At 39.9% G+C, this 20,039-nt stretch overlaps 1 pseudogene; it reads left to right on the top strand.

Moving 5' to 3' along the window:
* The first annotated feature begins 11,373 nt into the window (after positions 1–11,373).
* LOC122685385 lies at positions 11,374–12,190 on the top strand (annotated as a pseudogene).
* Positions 12,191–20,039: the final 7,849 nt, after the last annotated feature.

Raw genomic sequence — 20,039 nt, forward strand, 5'->3', positions numbered from 1 at the left:
GTCTCCTTTACCTGTGAAAGTTTCCTACTCTTCCTAGTTTTTCGTGACCTTGACACTTTTGAAGAGTACTGGTCAGATATTTTGTAGAACATCCCTCAATTTTAGTTTATTTATTGTTTTCTCATGACTTGAGGGAAGGATACCCCAGAGGTAACATGCTCCATTCGTCCTGGGGAACATAATAAGGAACATAATGTTAAAACCACTTATCAATCACTGGTGAGGTGATCACATGATTAAGGTACTGCTTATTAGTTTTCTCCACTGCATAGGGACAACTTTTTTCTGTTTTCTAACAATACTCATTAGAGAAGTGATGCTAAGTCTACCTACACTAAAGGAGAAGAGAATTAAGTCCTCCCCCTCAGAGAGGGGAGTGGTGTCTATTAATACATAAATTATTTGAAATTCTTCTGTAAGAGAGATTTGCCCCCCCCCTCATTTTTTATTTAATCAACCATTTATCTATATTAGTATGAAAGCTGGAGTTTTTTTTAACAATTCTTTGAGATATAATTCAGTTCTCTCTCTCTTTGCTGAAATTTGTTCCGCCTTTGGCCATTTCAAGCTCTTTCAAGTTGGTTCCTGTGTCCTTTTGAAATGCTCCATCTCTTTTTTTTTTTAACATAGTTCCTCTCTTTCTGTCACTGAGTGCTCCAGGCTCATCACTGATTTTCTGTGACCCAGGACTAGACTCAGACACTTCTCCAAGGAGCTTTGGTTCCTTGTGTTGGAAAGTGACTTCTGGAAACCAGGCCCAGGTGCTGGTGTACTTGTTGCTACTAGGTTTCGCTGCTTCCCGGCCCTCTCAAAAGACAGAGCTAGGAAATATACACATGTGTGCTAACCCATGTAAATACACATATCAATAATTCTTTTGTACCCATCTGTTCAAGTATCAAACTAAACATGCATTCGTGCTGATGTTTCCAACTCTAATCTTCTACTGTCAGGTTTATTTCAGCCTTCTTTACTTATTTGTAACTTCTGTCCCTTCCAGTTAGAAACCTGATCCCATTATCTGCAGTTTATTTATGTATTTGTTCATTCCTTATATACTTGTAAAGTAGTCTCACAATTGCTAACCCATAACCCTGTAAGAAATTAATTTCCCAACTAGAGTACAGTGTTATGTATCATTCTCTTCATTTTCAGTTTTATGGACTTCCCTGGTGGCTCAGAGGTTAAAGCATCTGCCTGCAATGCAGGAGAACTGGGTTCAATCCCTGGGTCGGGAAGATCCCCTGGAGAAGGAAATGGAAACCCACTCCAGTATTCTTGCCTGGAGAATCCCATGGACAGAGGAGTTAGGAAAGAAATTAATTTCCCAACTAGAGTACAGTGTTATGTATCATTCTTTTCATTTTCAGTTTTATAGCATCTAGTAAAAACACTATTTTCCAAAGTTACTTAGATCAGCTCCTTTTAATCCTACCAGTTTACTTTTAAATAATGTTTTTGCCTTGTTACAGAAGTAACATATGCTCAGTATAGAGATACAAGCAAACAAAAATAAGAAAATACAACTCACCCAATACTACAACTCAGAAATAACAAGATAAGCACTGCTTACATTTTGCTGGACTGTGTATATGTTATCTTTACTAATATTGAAACTATTCCTTATATTCCTTTGTATGATTTTTTTTTTTTTTTTGCCTAACACTATGGATCTTTAAGGAATTATAGATTTATAGACAGAGGCATCTACTGTTAAGATTTATGTTACAAAGGCCACTCTGGTGACATGGAGAGAATACATTGGAAGTGGAGAAAAGCAAGCAGGTACTGAAATCAGAAACACTAATCCGTAAGATAGAATTATCTAGACTGAGAGATAATATGTGACATATTTAGAGGGACACTGGGAATAGTTGGATTCGAGAGGCATTCAACATAGAATCGCCAGGATTTTAGCAAATGATCAGATATTGAAGTGAGATAGAGAGAGAGGAGTTGAAGAACTCTGACATTTTAAGATAGAACGGATCTATCAGAAATGATGACATTTACCAATGTCCACAAAGCAAAAGGATGGGTTTTAGAGAGAAGGTGATAGTTTTATTTTTACACATATTGAGTTTGAGATGCTTTAGGTTTTCCAGCTGGAGCAGTTCAAGGATCAGTTGGAAGTTTGTGTCTGGTGCTCAGATAAGAGGATCAAACAAGAGGCAGAACTTGTAGAGAAAATTTTGGAGGTCATGCTAAGAGATTGGGTGAAAGTCAGGGTGATCTGTAAAGCGGAGGAAAAGAACAAGACAGTTGGAAACTTAATAACATTTAATATTTAGGAAGAAGGAAGAAGAATCAACAATGTAAAGAGAAGAAAAGGAAAAGCGGTCGAAGAGCTAAGAAGAAAACCAACGGTGAGTTGTCTCTAGAAAGTGAAAAGTGTGAAGACTTCAGAGAATAGAGTGGTCAACTGTGCCAGAGCTGCGATCACAAAGATGAGAAGGTTTCCAAGGACTGAAGGAGGCAAGGATGCCGAAATAACACATCAGCTCTCCTTCCAAGAATGTAAAGGTGAAAACAAGCCAAATCATAGACTGGTATCTTGAGGAGAAATTAGGGTAGATGAGAGGCATTGCTTCCTTTCTTTTCTCCTTTTCAGGACTGCAAATGCTAACAGGCCACAGGTTGGAGGAGAGGAGGCTTTCCAAAGTCTGATGTCCAGGTGGGTCTCTTGCCGTTTAAGTGACCCTTATAGATGAAAGGCCTAGTGAGAAGTTATTGCCAGTGTAAAGAAGTCAGAAATTCTTAGTGTGGGTTAGGTGTGGGCAGGGCTCACAGAAAATACTGTAAGTCTTCACCATTTACACACACAAACATGCAGAAGGCAAGAAGAAATAATAAGGTTACTTGTTTAAAATCCTGTCTGGGAGAGCTGTTGTATAACACAGTTAAAGCTACAGTTAGAAATCCTGAGATTCCTTGAAGAGAAACATAATGCAACCTTGTGCTTTTTACCCATGATACAGTTTTTAAACTCAGTCTATAATGTTCAAGTGTTTCAAGAACAATAATAAAATATGTTTCCTGAGGGTTTCATATATGTAATGAACTGGAGCATGAATGGAACTCCAGTTAACCACTATAATACTGTGAGAAAAATCTAAGCCTCAAAAGAAGTCTACATTTCATCGCTTGTGTGGGAGTAACTGTTTTAGTATGTCCAAACAAACAATTTCAACTTATTTATTTATGCTACATTTTATAGAAGACTGCATTGAAAACATAAACAATACTGAACTGAAATAAGGGCTGTTTATTTATTGAATGGCTCTTTTCAAAGATAATAATGTGAGTCACAGAAGTTAACTGTCTTTTATAATACAACATGGAATTTCTTTTGATGTGAAGAACGATACAATTATTTACAAGTAAAATAAACAGAATTTTTTAATTTTTAAAATTAAGATAAGAAGACTGATTTATATCAAACTTTGACTGAACACAGAAAATTCTACTCTGTGCTCTGCACTTGCTATACTACTACACTATCTTGTGCGTGCATGCTCAGTTATATCCGCCTCTTGGTAACCCTCTAGACCAGAGCCTGCCAAGCTCCTCTGTCCATGAGATTCTCCAGGCAAGAATACTAAAGTGGGTTGCCATTCCATTCTCCGGGGATCTCCCCAATCCAGGGAGCAAAGCTGGGTCTCCTGCATTGCAGGCAGATTCTTTACCATCTGAGCCCCCAGGGAATCCCACCACTGTACTATACTCGATACTTATTACAGTGTAAGTATATTCTGTAGAAGAGCCTTCATGGTGAGGAGTGAGAAATAGGAGCTGTGAGTGCCAACCCCAGTTCTGTTGCCAAATGGCAGGTCACTTGTGGTCTCTGGGTTTTGATCAGAGTACATTTTGCCAATTGTTTGATTCCAGTCTCCTGTATGAAACGTGTGATTCCATTTTCATCTCTGGAAATCAGAGAGATAAAAGCTTCTGATGAGGTGACTAAGGCAAAAAGAAATTCATTGACTTACTGAAGACAAAGAACGAAGACATCAAAAGAACCAGATAAAAGACAGAATGTCTCAGTTCACACCAGCAGAGTACAGTGGCTAACAGCAAAAGCTAAGGATTGGGACTGCCTGAGCTGGAGCTCTGAGTAAGTTATTTTACCTCAACATCTGCATCCTAAAAACGTGCTAGTAAAAGACCTACTGCTTAGGGTTGTTGTGAGAGCTGAGGAGTTAGATAAAGAAAAGTGCTTAAAACAGTGCCTACTACATGTAAAAGACTCAAGACATGTTAGTTATTCACATTATTTGCACTATCTTCCTCATATTTAACCTTCAGGGGCTTAAATTTTTTAGTCAAACACAATGTAGATTAAACTACTCAAAAAGTCAGTCAACCAAAGCCAGATGCAGGCATTAAGTGGCCTGAAGAATATACAATTTGGGAGGATTATGAACACAGCAAAGCCCCTGTCAGAAGCCAGGCATTTGAGGATCCTGAAGTGTACATGATCAGCATCCTTTTCTATCCATCCTCCTCTGCCCTCTGCCATCACATTATAGAACACAGCATGTTACTATGCCTTGTAAACTCTCTGGTTGTAAAACAGAACAAATGTAGGAATTCTAGTCCTGACTCCACTGAGAGGTTCTTGGATCCTCTACAACTCATGGCTGAGACACTCACAGAATGTTTGAAGCTGGAAGAGACCAACTGGATGTTTTTATTATGAAAGCATGCTTTACGTGCAGGCCCAGAGGCCAGCTCTGTAATTGCTGGGTCCTGACATCCAGGAGGAGCAGACGGGGATGGTGAGGCTGCCAAAGAGCAGAGCCCCAAGCAGCTGCATGCCGTGCAAGTGTTGAGAGCCAGCTTTCCCAGACAGTGCTTGTGTGGATGGCTCAAGTTACCCAATGCCTGGGTGAAGTGAGCTGTTATTTATTCTAAGAGAATAGAACTGAGGTGGGAAAAGAAGAGGATAAGAGTAAAAAAAAGGGGGAAAGCAAACGATGTTTCCTGCTTGTCCACTCAAAAGGCAAGGAGACATTGTCCTTAATGACTTCGCTCTGACAGGACAACACTCCCTTGAATACTTCACTACAAGGCAGTGAAAGGAGAGCCAGGCTACAGGAGAGCAGGAGCATTTGAAGGCAAACAAATGCAGAGAGTTTTCTTTTTTAAAAAAAATTTTCCTAGCAAACCATCCGAAACCCATGCGGTTGTAACTAGTTATCTATACTAAGCAAGCTTAATCATGAACATACTAATGAAATTTCCTCTCCCTTTGTGGGGGTCCAGGCAAGGGTAGTGTTATGAAAGAAGAAAAAAGGGAATATTGGAATTATCTTTATAGATCATCTATAAAATCCTTTTGAAGAAAGCAGTACAGCTCAGTGATTAATATGGCTTGGCTGCATTTCTTTTCAGCTGCATCTTGGATAAACCTTCCTTAACCTTGGTCTCCTAGAATGTGAAACAGGGAGGAACAAGGCGCCTGTCTCATTGGAGTGCTAGGGAGGCTGAATGAGACAAGACAAACCAAGCTCCCAGTAAGGAACCTATTAAGTGCTCTAAAAGTGCAGTATGAGCATCGGACTATTGGGTGTGGCTTGATACTTTCTTCATCCAACGTATCAGTCACTTCACTAGTCAAAGCAAATATAATCTGAAGCTTTCTTAAAAGTTATTGCTTAGTCACTCAATCATGTCCAGCTCTTTGCAACCCCATGGACTGTAGCCCATCAGGCTCCTCTGTCCATGGAATTTCCCAGGAAAGATACTGGAGTGGGTTGTTGCCATTTCCTCTTTCAGGGGATCTTCCTGACCCAGGGGTTGAACCCATGTCTCCTATTTGGCAGACAGATTATTTACCTTTGAGCCACCAGAGAAATCACAACAATTACTGAACTTTTTTTTCTTTTTCTTGATTGTTAACTTGCTGTTCCCCAAATTATAGCTTTGTGCTTTTAATTTTTAAAATGTGAAAAATCACTAACTGAAGGCCTCCAAAGTTGAACATTTCCATAGAACACCAGCTATGGCTGAAACTGCTTTAAGAAATAGTGCTCTCAGATGAGAACACGATGTTTGGAAACCTGTCATTAATATCCTGTTAATGCCTGAAATCTATTCTTGGGAGGATACTCAGATCTGTTGCAGAAGTAGAATGAGGTCCTTGGCCCTGAGAAGTTTATCATTTAATAGAGCAACTGGCTGTAGACAGAATCACATAAATAAATGTAACAGAAGCACATAAGCAAACATTTATACATAGCTGAGCACAGCTGCTTAGGTTTACACAGGTGCAAAATAATATATCAGGGAAAATATTTTTAAATGGTTATTATAGAACTTGGCAACTAGCATACAGAGCAATGTAAGTTTTGAAACTGCATAGAACAACATACACATGGAATTCATAGTTGCTAAAAATATGTGGAGCCTAAAGAAGCTCAGAGATTAAAGAAGAATCAAGGATTTCCAAATTTGGGGAAGTGAAAGGCAAAGGAGAAAAGGAAAGATATACCCATCTGAACGCAGAGTTCCAATGAATACCAAGGAGAGAAAAGATAGCCTTCCTAAGTGATCAATGCAAAGAAATAGAGGAAAACAATAGAATGGGAAAGACTGAAGATCTTTTCAAGGGAACATTTCATGCAAAGATGGGCTCAATAAAGGACAGAAATGGTAGGGACCTAATAGAAGCAGAAGATATTAAGAAGAGGTGGCAAGAATACACAGAAAAACTATACAAAAAAGATCTTCATGAACCAGATAACCACAATGGTGTGATCACTCACCTAGGGCCAGACATCCTGGAATGCAAAATCAAGTGGGCTTTAGGAAGCATCACTACGAACAAAGCTAGTGGAGGTGATGGAATTCCAGCTGAGCTATTTCAAATCCTAAAAGATGATGCTCTTAAAGTGCTGCACTCAATATGCCAACAAATTTGGAAAACTCAGCAGTGGCCACAGAACTGGAAAAGGTCAGTTTTCATTTCAATGCCAAACAATGCTCAAGCTACCGCAAAATTACACTTATTTCACAAACTAGCAAAGTAATGCCCAAAATTCTCCAAGCTAGACTTCAACAGTACGTGAATTGAGAACTTCCAGATGTTCAAGCTGGATTTAGAAAAGGCAGAGGAACCAGAGATCAAATTGCCAACATCCGCTGGATCATAGAAAAAGCAAGAGAGTTCAAGAAAAACATCTATTTCTGCTTCATTGACTATGCTAAAGCCTTTGATGGTGTGGATCACAACAAACTGTGGAAAATTCTTCAAGAGATGGGAATACCAGACCACCTTACCTGCCTCCTGAGAACCTGTATGCAGGTTAAGAAGCAACAGTTAGAACTGCACATAGAAAAATAGACTAGTTCCAAATTGGGAAAGGAGTACATCAAGGCTGTATATTGTCACCCTGCTTATTTAACTTATATGCAGAGTACATCATGAGAAATGCTGGGCTGGAAGAAGAGCAAGCTGGAATCAAGATTGCTGGGAGAAATATCAATAACCCCAGATATGCAGGTGACACCACCCTTATGACAGAAAGCAAAGAAGAACTAAAGAGCCTCTTGATGAAAGTGAAAGAGGAGAGTGAAAAATCTGGCTTAAAACTCAACATTCAAAAAATGAAGATCATGGCATCTGGTCCAAGCACTTCATGGGAAATAGATGGAGAAACCAAGAAAACAATGACAGACTTCTATTTTCGGGGGCTCCAAGATCACTGCAGATGGTGACTGTAGCCATGTAATTTAAAGACGCTTGCTCCTTGGAAGAAAAGCTATGACAAACCTAGACAGCATATTAAAAACCAGAGACATTACTTTGCCAACAAAGGTCTATATGGTCAAAGCTATTGTTTTTCCAGTAGTCATGTATGGATGTGAGAGTTGGACCATAAAGAAGGCTGAGCACCGAAGAATTGATGTTTTTGAACTGTGGTGTTGGAAAAGGCTCTTGAGAGTCCCTTGGACTGCAAGGAGATCAAACTAGTCAATCCTAAAGGAAATCAGCCCTGAATATTCATTGGAAGGACTGATGCTGAAGCTGCAACTCCAATAATTTGGCCACCTGATGTGAAGAACCAACTCATTAGAAAAGACTATGATGGTAGGAAAGATTGAAGGCAGAAGAAGGGGATGACAGAGGATGAGATGATTGGATTGCATCACCAGTTCAACAGACATGAGTTTGAGCACGCTCCGGGAAATGGTGAAGGACAGGGAAGCCTGGCGTGCTGCAGTCCATGGGGTCACAAAGAGCTGGATGTGACTGAGTGACTGAACAACAGCAACAAATTTGGGGGAGAGCAAGCACAATGGATTTGAAATGAATGGGACAGAATTGCTGTTGACAACCATTCATGGTTGATATTTGAGCATTTCCAATATCCCAAGAGGGGCTTCCCTGGCGGTTCAAATGGTAAAGAATCTGCCTGCAATGCGGGAGACCCAGGTTGGATTCCTAGGTCAGGAAGGTCCCCTGGAGAAGCAAATGGCAACCCACTTCAGGATTCTTACCTGGAGAATTCCATGGACAGAGGAGCCTGGCAGGCTACAGACCATGGGGTCACAAAGAGTCGGACACAACTGAGCAACTAACACACACAATGGACCAAGAATAAGGCTTTAAATGAACCTCTCAACAATCCAAAAAGGTTGTGTCCTTGTTACTTCACATTTCACAGATGAGGAAACTGAAACTCTGGAAAATTCAGCACCTTCATTGCTAAGTGTCAGTGAGTGCCAGTACTGGCATTTGAACCTGGGTCTGTCTGATTTTAAAACTCCCAGTGCCCTGAGATAACCCAGAGGGATGGGATGGGGAGGGAGATGGGATGGGGGTACGCATGTACACCTGTGGGTGATTCATGTCAATGTATGGCGAAAACCACCACAATACTGTAAAGTAATTAGCCTCCAATTAAAATAAATAAATTAACAACAACAAAAAAACTTCCTCTTAAGTTATTACTCCACATACTTGCTGTCATGAACTGAAAAGATAAGAGAGGTAAAAGTGATTAATTTTAAAGCAGACAGTGGGGTGAAAGGCTGTTACTAAGCCTCTTAAAGCCCCAAATGAAGATTATGACAGGACCAAACTGTGCAGAAAAGAGGAGGAGGATATGGGAAGAGGAGCCTTGGGTGAGGAAGAGCCAGCCAGAGGGGCTGGCATACATTTATCATGGCATACATTTATCTACCATATAAAGCATTACAGACAAACTCTTCCTTTATCATGGCATACATTTATCTACCATATAAAGCATTACAGACAAACTCTTCCTTCATTACTAAGCAAATTGTTTTTACCTGAAAACTTTAACTCTCTAAGAAACACTGCAGCATCACAATACCACATAGTAAAGAGCAGGTCATTCCAAACATGCACGTAGATAACCATAGAGAGAATACTGGTTAAATATTTGATGACATAGTCAGTTGGTAAATGAAGTGGAAAACTATCTGCTGCCCTAACAACTACTCCATCAAGTTACCTTCTCTGAATGAGTTCCTTGTACAGCTTTCTCTGTTAACCTACCCATTAGAGTAAGAGTGAATGTCTCGGAAGGATGGACCTGGACTCAAGTCTCACTGGCTTTGGACCCTAGACAAGCTTCATAAGAGCTCTAGGCATCATCTCTAACATATGCCTAGTAGATCTATCCTAGAGTTATGGAGAGGGCTAACTGAGATGATACGTGTGAAACACTTGGTATGAATACAATGCTTACCTCATAGTAAGTGCTCAAATATATTGCAAGTGCAAGTGTGCAGTCATGTCCGACTCTTTGCAACCCCAAGGACTATAGTCCACAAGCTTCCTCTGTTCATGGGATTCTCCAGCAAGAATACTGGAGCCATTGCCTCCTCCAGGGGATCTTCCTGACCCAGTCATTGAACCACATCTCCTGCACTGCAGGTGGATTCTTTACAGAGGAGCCACTGGGGAAACCTGCTCTAACATATTAGCTGTTATTATAAAAGATGTTAAAAGATAGGTAAAGCTCTTTATAAGCCCTTCAAGGCAATCAGAGGCATCCTTTCTTTTGCTACTGAAATTACCAATGATATTCTTCTGTTGAGGATATAAAAATCTACCATTTAGCACCTCTGAATTAGACAAGCACATTTCTGCTTTGGGTGGTACCACTTATGTGGGATAGAGATCTAGTTAAGCACAATACACTGGAACTCCAGTAGTCAAATCTTATAGCTGCAGTGGTCTGGGGTCAGGGGTGAGGGTGCACTGCTAATTTGAACATTTCCTCTCAGACTTTTTGTTTCCCTCTGGCTTCTTGTGAAACTGCTTGCTGGGCTCAAATGCAGTCAGGGTTTGAAGTGCAGTTAAATGATGCTCCTATCACACAGTTGTGCAAAGTTTTGTTTGGGTGCTGTTCCATCAAAATTATGTAGGGGTGGAGTGGGGGAGGGAGTGCAATCGACTGCAGCTGTTCATCATTACCCAGATAAGCTGGAAGAGCCTCCCAATTAAACTTCATGTGTAATAAAGCCAATCAGTACATGAAAACAAGAATTTCTCATTTACTGAAATTATATTTGGCTTGTAATTGCTGTCTGGGAATGTTGAACCAGGTAGAAAACATTAAGAAAATTGTCTTCCTCCCCACAAATTTAAGCTTGGTGATCACTGAAGGAAAAAAAAAAAAAAGACCAAGAATTTCATTTGGTAGCCTAAGCTGTTTTTGTTCCGTTTTCAGTGTAAGAATAGAAATATACATTATTTCCTCTGTTGTAAAATAATAAACTAAAGCATACTTGCAACTTAAAACCTGAAATAAATGTATGGGGCATATAAATGTTGTCCTAAGTCCTTATGGTTTAAAAATCTAAACAACAGAAATTAATTTGAAAACATATTTTCCTTACATGTGTGTTTCATCTTATCAGAGAAAGAAAACAAAGTAAAGAAAATGAAGAATTTATGTAAATAAAAGATGGACACATCACCATAAAAATTAATAAAGCCAGTCAAATGATACCATTTTTTGAAATCTTGCTGCATATATATTACTATACTATGCTGGATGATCAATATAGTATTAAGGGTGAGAAGAATTAAGCCTCATTAATTTTGTGACTAATAGGCCCTCAAATATTTATTAAAATGACTTTAACTTTATTGAACTGAATTATATTGACTTGAATCAGGACAATTATAAGTCACGGCCACTATACTTAAACCTCCAATCTAACTAAAGAATTAAAATATAAATGCATGAAATTTTGAATAATACAACTATGAATAACAATACATGACTATAAATATATTTTTAAATGACTGTTCTCCAGAACAGTAGTTGTTTATCTCTGTCCACCTTCTCTGCAACCAAACATGTGCCATCAACCTCATGGAAAATTCAGTGAATGTGGGGATGGACCCTGAGGTTCCAGAACTATCTTTTTGGTTGTGAACTAAAGGCCAACGAAGATTATGATGAAAATGAGCTACAGTTATCTTAAGAACAGTCAGCTCAGGGGCTAGTGCAAAGGATGAATTGCACACTATTGAAGCAGAGGCAGTGAATTATGTAAGCAGTCCAATTAAAGTAGCACTGGCAACGTTGAAAATGTCTATTCAGCCAACAGTTTCCTATGAGAGCTTTGAAATAACACCACCTGTGATCTTACGATTGAAGTGTGGTTCAGCGCTTGTGCACATTAGTGCACACACTCAGTAGCTGTAAAGGAAGATACAGATTCAGAAGATGAGGAGAAGGAGGATGTGAAACTCTTTAAGTGTATCTGGAAAACCTTCCTTCCCCCAGAAGTGATATAAAGTTAACAGAAGAAAAGTAAAATTTGCTGCTGCTGAAGATGACTACAATGTTGATTTTGGTAATAAGAAAGTTAAAGAAAAAAAGCTCCAGTAAAGAAATCCATATAAGACACTCCAGCCAAAAATGCACAAAAAACAAACCAGAATGGAAAAAACCTCGAAAACTTCAACACCAAGATCAAAGGTCAAGAATTCTTAAAAAAATAGGAGAGAACTCCTAAAACAAGGAAAGAACCTAGTTTTGTAGAAGACATTAAAGCAAAAATACAAGCAAGTATAGAAAAAGACTGTTTCCCAGAGTGGAAGCCAACTTCATCAACTATGTGAAGGATTATTTCCAGATGACTGACCAGGAAGGAGTCTATTCAAGCTCTCTGGCAGTGGAAGTGGAAGAAGTCTCTTTAAAAAAATAAGTTTAAATGGTTTATTAAAATTTTCCATCTAATTTCATTTCTGTAACAATTGACCTCTGGCAGTCCTTTTCATAATGAAGAAGAGAACCTTCCCTACCATGTCTGATAAATGTTGCCCAGGTTCCATTGCCAAGAGTGTGTTGTCCAAAACGCCTAGTTTAGTTTTTAAAGAAGGAAAACCACCCTCTGCTTGGTTTTAAGTACACATGAAATGTTATCATAGGGCATAGGTATAGGGGTGGTATGACAAATGGAAATGGTGAGGAGACAAATATACAGATGAAATAAATTCTTCTTTATAGTCCCACTCTCACATCCATACATGACTACTGGAAAAACCATAGATTTGACTAGATGGACCTTTGTTGTCAAAGTAATGTTTCTGCTTTTTAATATGCTATCTAGGTTGGTCACCTTAGATAAATATAAATAAATAATGATAGACACACAGAAAGTTGCAAAAATGGCACACAGAATCCCATGGATCTTTTACACAGCTTCCATGGTGCCACCTTTTATGACTATAGTCTTATATCAAAACCAGGGGATGGGATTGGTACCATACTGATAATTAGACTACAGACTTCATTTGACATTCACTTTTTGCCTGCTACTCAATTGTGTGTGTACGTGTGTGTGTGTGTGTGTGTGCTTATAAGCACATGTAGTTCTATGAAATTTAACCCCCTGTATAGAATTGTGTAACCACTACCAAGTCAGGACACAGGACCATTCCCTCACCACAAAGCGACTCTTTCTGTATACCCCATTGTAATCACACCCACCTTCTACCACAGTCACTAATCCGTTCTCCGTTTTTATTGCTTTGCCATTCTGAGAATGTTATATAAGTAGAATCATATAGTATGTAACCTTCAGAGACTGTCTTTTTCCATTAAGCATAATGCCCTTGAAATCCATCTAAGTTGGTTCATTATGTCAATTGTTTGTTTGTTTTTATGGCTGAGTAGTATTCCATGATATGGACATACCAGTGAGTGTTTAACCATTCACCCATTAAAGGACATTTGGGTTGTTCCCAATTTACGGCTACTACAATTAAAGCCGCTATGAACATTCATGTATAAATACTTTTGTCAATCTAAGTTTCCATTTCTCTGGGATGAATGCCCAGAAGTACAAATACTGGGTTTTACAGTAGTTGCATTGTTAGCTTTGAAGAAACTTTCATACATTCCCACCCACATGTATGAGAGATTCGCCTGTTCCACACGCTCTCCAGTATTTGTTTTACTACTGTTTTTCATTTTAACCATCCTTGTAAGGTGTAGTGCTATCTCATTGTGGGTTTTTTTTTTATCAATAATTTGCTTTTCCTAAATGTTGCTGTTGTTCAGTTGCTAAGTCATGTCCAACTCCTTTGTGACCCCATGGACTGTAGCCCACCAGGCTCCTCTGTCCATGGGTTTTCCCAGGCAAGAATATTAGGGTGGGTTGCCATTTCCTTCTCCAGGGGATATTCCTGACCCAGGGATCGAACTCAGGTCTCCTGCATTGCTGGCGGATTCTTTGCCGCTGAGCCACCAGGCTCAATACACAACAATTAAAGAGATGTCATATGAGAGTTAATTGATGGCCAAATTGTATGAACTATTTTTCTCTTCCATTTTGGTGGTTTTTCAGTATTGACTTTATGTTAGAATCACATAAAAGCTTTAAAACCATCTCCAAGTCCAGACTTTACATACATGCCTGCTAAGTCACTTCAGTCATATTTGACTCTGTCAAGTGCTATGGACTGTTCAGTCATGTCTGACTCTTTGTGACCCTATGAACTGTAGCCCACCAGGCTCCTCTGTCCATGGGATTCTCCAGGCAAGAATACTGGAGTACGGGTTGCCATGCCCTCCTCCAGGGGATCTTGCCAACCCAAGGATCGAACCCACGTCTCTTATGTCTCCTGCACTGGCAGGCAAGTTCTTTACCACCAGCGCCACCTGGGAAGCCCAAGTCCAGACTATACCTCAGACCAATTAAATTTGAATCTCGGGGGAGGAGCCAAGATGGCGGAGGAGTAGGACGGGGAGACCACTTTCTCTCCTACAAATTCATCAAAAGAATAACTGAACGCAGAGCAAACTTCGCAAAACAACTTCGGATCGCTAGCTGAGGTCATCAGGCGCCCAGAAAAGCAGCCCATTGTCTTCGAAAGGAGGTAGGACAAAATATAAAAGATAAAAAGTGAGACAAAAGAGCTAAGGACGGAGATCCATCCCGGGAGCTCTTAGGCGGCATTGCTTGGGGTAGGGTCCAGCCCGAGTGCCCTGAGGACAATCGGAGGGAACTTCTGTGAGTTGCCAACTTGAACTGTGGGAGACCAAAAGAGAGAGAATAAATTAACCGGCCCGAACACACTGCCGGCCGTTCGCAGAACAAAGAGACCGAGAGGGTCCAGAGAGGAGCTCGCAGGCTGCGGACCGGCCCAGCCCCGCCGGAGGCAGGAGGCAGGGGGGAGGGGAAGGTTGCTGCCAGACACAGGGCGCAGGCAGCCGACCGGCGCGGGCGGGGACTGGGGCTGGGGACGCGGAGGGCGGAAGGCGCGCGCGCCCGACTGGCGCCAACGGAAACTGAGACTGGGTCCGCGGAAGGGAGGGGGCGCGCCACACCTGGGTAGAGTGCGCCCACCAAGCCCCTGGCTGCCTGGACCGCTCTGACGGGGAAGGCACAGAGAGCAGGCGCAGCTTTTCCTTCCGCGCTTTTGTGGAACACCCGAGGGCTGGAACCTCGCGCAGCGCGGGGCGTGCTCCATATAGAACAGCCGGGAGCCTGAGCAGCACAGACGGAGAAAGCAGCGTCAGCCCATCCCCGCGGGGCAAGCCCGTCCCCATAGCGCCAGCCACTCCCGGCAGCGCAAGCCCCTCCCTGCCCCGCAGAGCGACGGAACTAGCTACCTGAATAAGAGTCCACCTCCGCCCGCCTGTGTCAGGGCGGAAATGAGGCTCTGAAGAGACCGGCAAACAGAAGCCAAATAAACAAAGGGAACCGCTTCAGAAGGGACTGGTGCAACAGATTAAAATCCCTCTAGGAAACACTGACTACACCGGAGGGGCCTGTAGATATCGAGAAGCGTAAGCTGGAACGAGGAGCTATCTGAAACTGAGCCGAACCCACACTGACCGCAACAGCTCCAGAGAAACTCCTAGATATAATTTTACTTTTTTCTCTTTTTTTTTTTTTTAATTTTTTTTTCTTTTTTTCTTTTTTTTTCTTTTTTCTTTCTTCTCTTTTATTTTCCTTTAAAATCCCCTATTACTCCCCCATTACTCCTTAACTTTCATTTCCACAGACTTTTACGATTTTTTTAATTAGGGGGAGAAAAAAAAAATTTTTTTTCTTTTTTTTCTTTTTCTTTTTTTTCTTTTTCTTTTTTTTTTTCTTTTTTTTCTTTCCTTTTTCTCTTCTATTTTCTATTTTTCTTTTTCTCTTATTTCTTTTAAAGTCCTCTAGTACTCCTCTACTACTCCTTAATTTTCATTTTCAATACACTATAACCTTACAAAAAAAAAAAGAAGAGAAGCCCTATTTTTAAACCGAAGATTATTCTCTCCCAATCTTGACTCTCTGTTTTCTACCTCAGAACACCTCTATTTCCTCCTTTCCCCTTCTCTTCCCAGTTCAATTCTGTGAATCCTTGTAGGTGACTGGGCTACGGAGAACACCCTGGGAACAGACAGCTGCGTAGATCTGTGTCTCTCCTCTTGAGTCCCCCTTTTTCTCCTCCTGTTCATCTCTATCTCCCTCCTCCCTCTCCTCTTCTTCATGTAACTCTGTGAACCTCTCTGGGTGTCCCTAACGGGGGAGAATCTTTTAGCCATTAACCTAGAAGTTTTCTTATCAGGGCTGTATAGTTGGAGAAGTCCTGAGACTACAGGAAGAAGAAAACTGAAATCCAGAGGCAGGAGACTTAAGCCCAAAACCTGAGGACACCAGAAAACTCCTGACTACATGGAACTTTAAGTAATAAGTGACCGTCCAAAAGCCTCCATAGCTACACTGAAACCAACCACCACCGAAGAGCCAATAAGTTTTAGAGCAAGACATACCACGCAAATTCTCCAGCAACGCAGGAACATAGCCCTGAACATCAACATACAGGCTGCCCAAGGACACACCTAACACATAGACCCATCTCAAAACTCATTACTGGGCACTCCATTGCTCTCCAAAGAAAAGAAATCAAGTTCCACGCACCAGAACACTGCGCAAGCTCCCCTAACCAGGAAATCTTGACAAGCCAATCGTCTAACCCCACCCACTGGGTTAATCCTCCACAATAAAAAGGAACCACAGACCTCCAGAATACAGAAAGCCCACTCCAGATACAGCAATCTAAACAAGATGAAAAGGCAAAGAAATACCCAACAGGTAAAGGAACATGAAAAATGCCCACCAAGTCAAACAAAAGAGGAGGAGATAGGGAATCTACCTGAAAAAGAATTTAGAATAATGATAATAAAAATGATCCAAAATCTTGAAAACAAAATGGAGTTACAGATAAATAGCCTGGAAACAAAGATTGAAAAGATTCAAGAACTGTTTAATAAAGACCTAGAAGAAATAAAAAAGAGTCAATTAAAAATGAATAATGCAATGAATGAGATCAAAAACACTTTGGAGGGAACCAAGAGTAGAATAACGGAGGCAGAAGATAGGATAAGTGAGGTAGAAGATAAAATGGTGGAAATAAATGAAGCAGAGAGGAAAAAAGAAAAAAGGATCAAAAGAAATGAGGACAATCTCAGGGACCTCTGGGACACTGTGAAACGCCCCAACATTCGAATCATAGGAGTTCCAGAAGAAGAAGACAAAAAGAAAGGCCATGAGAAAATACTCGAGGAGATAAGAGCTGAAAACTTCCCTAAAATGGGGAAGGAAATAGCCACCCAAATCCAAGAAACCCAGAGAGTCCCAAACAGGATAAACCCAAGGCGAAACACCCCAAGACACATATTAATCAAATTAACAAAGATCAAACACAAAGAACAAATATTAAAAGCGGCAAGGGAAAAACAACAAATAACACACAAAGGGATTCCCATAAGGATAACAGCTGATCTATCAATAGAAACCCTCCAGGCCAGAAGGGAATGGCAGGACGTCCTGAAAGTAATGAAAGAGAATAACCTACAACCTAGATTACTGTATCCAGCAAGGATCTCATTCAGATATGAAGGAGAATTCAAAAGCTTTACAGATAAGCAAAAGCTGAGAGAATTCAGCACCACCAAACCAGCTCTTCAACAAATGCTAAAGGATCTTCTCTAGACAGGAAATACAGAAAGGTTGTATAAACGTGAACCCAAAACAACAAAGTAAATGGCAACGGGACCACACCTATCAATAATTACCCTAAATGTAAATGGGTTGAATGCCCCAACCAAAAGACAAAGATTGGCTGAATGGATACAAAAACAAGACCCCTATATATGCTGTCTACAAGAGACCCACCTCAAAACAAGAGACACATACAGACTAAAAGTGAAGGGCTGGAAAAAAATGTTTCATGCAAACGGAGACCAAAAGAAAGCAGGAGTCGCAATACTCATATCAGATAAAATAGACTTTCAAATAAAGGATGTGAAAAGAGACAAAGAAGGACACTACATAATGATCAAAGGATCAATCAAAGAAGAAGATATAACAATTATAAATATATATGCACCCAACATAGGAGCACCGCAATATGTACGGCAAATGCTAACGAGTATGAAAGAGGAAATTAATAGTAACACAATAATAGTGGGAGACTTTAATACCCCACTCACAACTATGGATAGATCAACTAAACAGAAAATTAACAAGGAAACACAAACCTTAAATGACACAATGGACCAGCTAGACCTAATTGATATCTATAGGACATTTCACCCCAAAACAATCAACTTCACCTTTTTCTCAAGTGCACACGGAACATTCTCCAGAATAGATCACATCCTGGGCCATAAATCTGGTCTTGGAAAATTCAAAAAAATTGAAATCATTCCAGTCATCTTTTCTGACCACAGTGCAGTAAGATTAGATCTCAATTACAGGAAAAAAATTGTTAAAACTTCAAGCATATGGAGGCTAAATAACACGCTTCTGAATAACCAACAAATCATAGAAGAAATCAAAAAAGAAATCAAAATATGTATAGAAATGAATGAAAATGAAAACACAACAACCCAAAACCTATGGGACACTGTAAAAGCAGTGCTAAGGGGAAGGTTCATAGCATTACAGGCTTACATCAAGAAACAAGAAAAAAACCAAATAAATAACCTAACTCTACACCTAAAGCAATTAGAGAAGGAAGAAATGAAGAACCCCAGAGTTAGCAGAAGGAAAGAAATCTTAAAAATCAGGGCAGAAATAAATGCAAAAGAAACTAAAGAGACCATAGCAAAAATCAACAAAGCTAAAAGCTGGTTTTTTGAAAAATAAACAAAATTGACAAACCATTAGCAAGACTCATTAAGAAACAAAGAGAGAAAAACCAAATTAACAAAATTAGAAATGAAAATGGAGAGATCACAACAGACAACACTGAAATACAAAGGATCATAAGAGACTACTACCAGCAGCTCTATGCCAATAAAATGGACAACTTGGATGAAATGGACAAATTCTTAGAAAAGTATAACTTTCCAAAACTGAACCAGGAAGAAATAGAAGATCTCAACAGACCCATCACAAGCAAGGAAATCGAAACTGTCATCAAAAATCTTCCAGCAAACAAAAGCCCAGGACCAGATGGCTTCACAGAGGAATTCTACCAAAAATTTAGAGAAGAGCTAACACCTATCTTACTCAAACTCTTCCAGAAAATTGCAGATGAAGGTAAGCTTCCAAACTCATTCTGTGAGGCCACCATCACCCTAATTCCAAAACCAGACAAAGATGCCACAAAAAAAGAAAACTACAGGCCAATATCACTGATGAACATAGATTCAAAAATCCTTAACAAAATTCTAGCAAACAGAATCCAACAACATATTAAAAAAATCATACACCATGACCAAGTGGGCTTTATCCCAGGAATGCAAGGATTCTTTAATATCCGCAAATCAATCAATGTAATACACCACATTAACAAATTGAAAGATAAAAACCATATGATTATCTCAATAGATGCAGAGAAAGCCTTTGACAAAATTCAACACTCATTTATGATTAAAACTCTCCAGAAAGCAGGAATAGAAGGAACATACCTCAACATAATAAAAGCTATATATGACAAACCCACAGCAAGCATCACCCTCAATGGTGAAAAATTGAAGGCATTTCCCCTGAAATCAGGAACAAGACAAGGGTGCCCACTCTCACCACTACTATTCAACATAGTTTTGGAAGTTCTGGCCACAGCAATCAGAGCAGAAAAAGAAGTAAAAGGAATCCAGATAGGAAAAGAAGAAGTAAAACTCTCACTGTTTGCAGATGACATGATCCTCTATATAGAAAACCCTAAAGACTCTACCAGAAAATTACTAGAGCTAATCAATGAATATAGTAAAGTTGCAGGATATAAAATTAACACACAGAAATCCCTTGCATTCCTATATACTAACAATGAAAAAACAGAAAGAGAAATTAAGGAAACAATACCATTCACCATTGCAACAAAAAGAATAAAATACTTAGGAGTATATCTACCTAAAGAAACAAAGGACCTATACATAGAAAACTATAAAACACTGATGAAAGAAATCAAAGAGGACACAAACAGATGGAGAAACATACCGTGTTCATGGATTGGAAGAATCAATATTGTCAAAATGGCTATTCTACCCAAAGCAGTCTATAGATTCAATGCAATCCCTATCAAGCTACCCACGGTATTT

The sequence above is a fragment of the Cervus elaphus genome, chromosome 28 (assembly GCF_910594005.1).
Source record: "Cervus elaphus chromosome 28, mCerEla1.1, whole genome shotgun sequence".
Taxonomy (NCBI): Eukaryota; Metazoa; Chordata; class Mammalia; order Artiodactyla; family Cervidae; genus Cervus; species Cervus elaphus.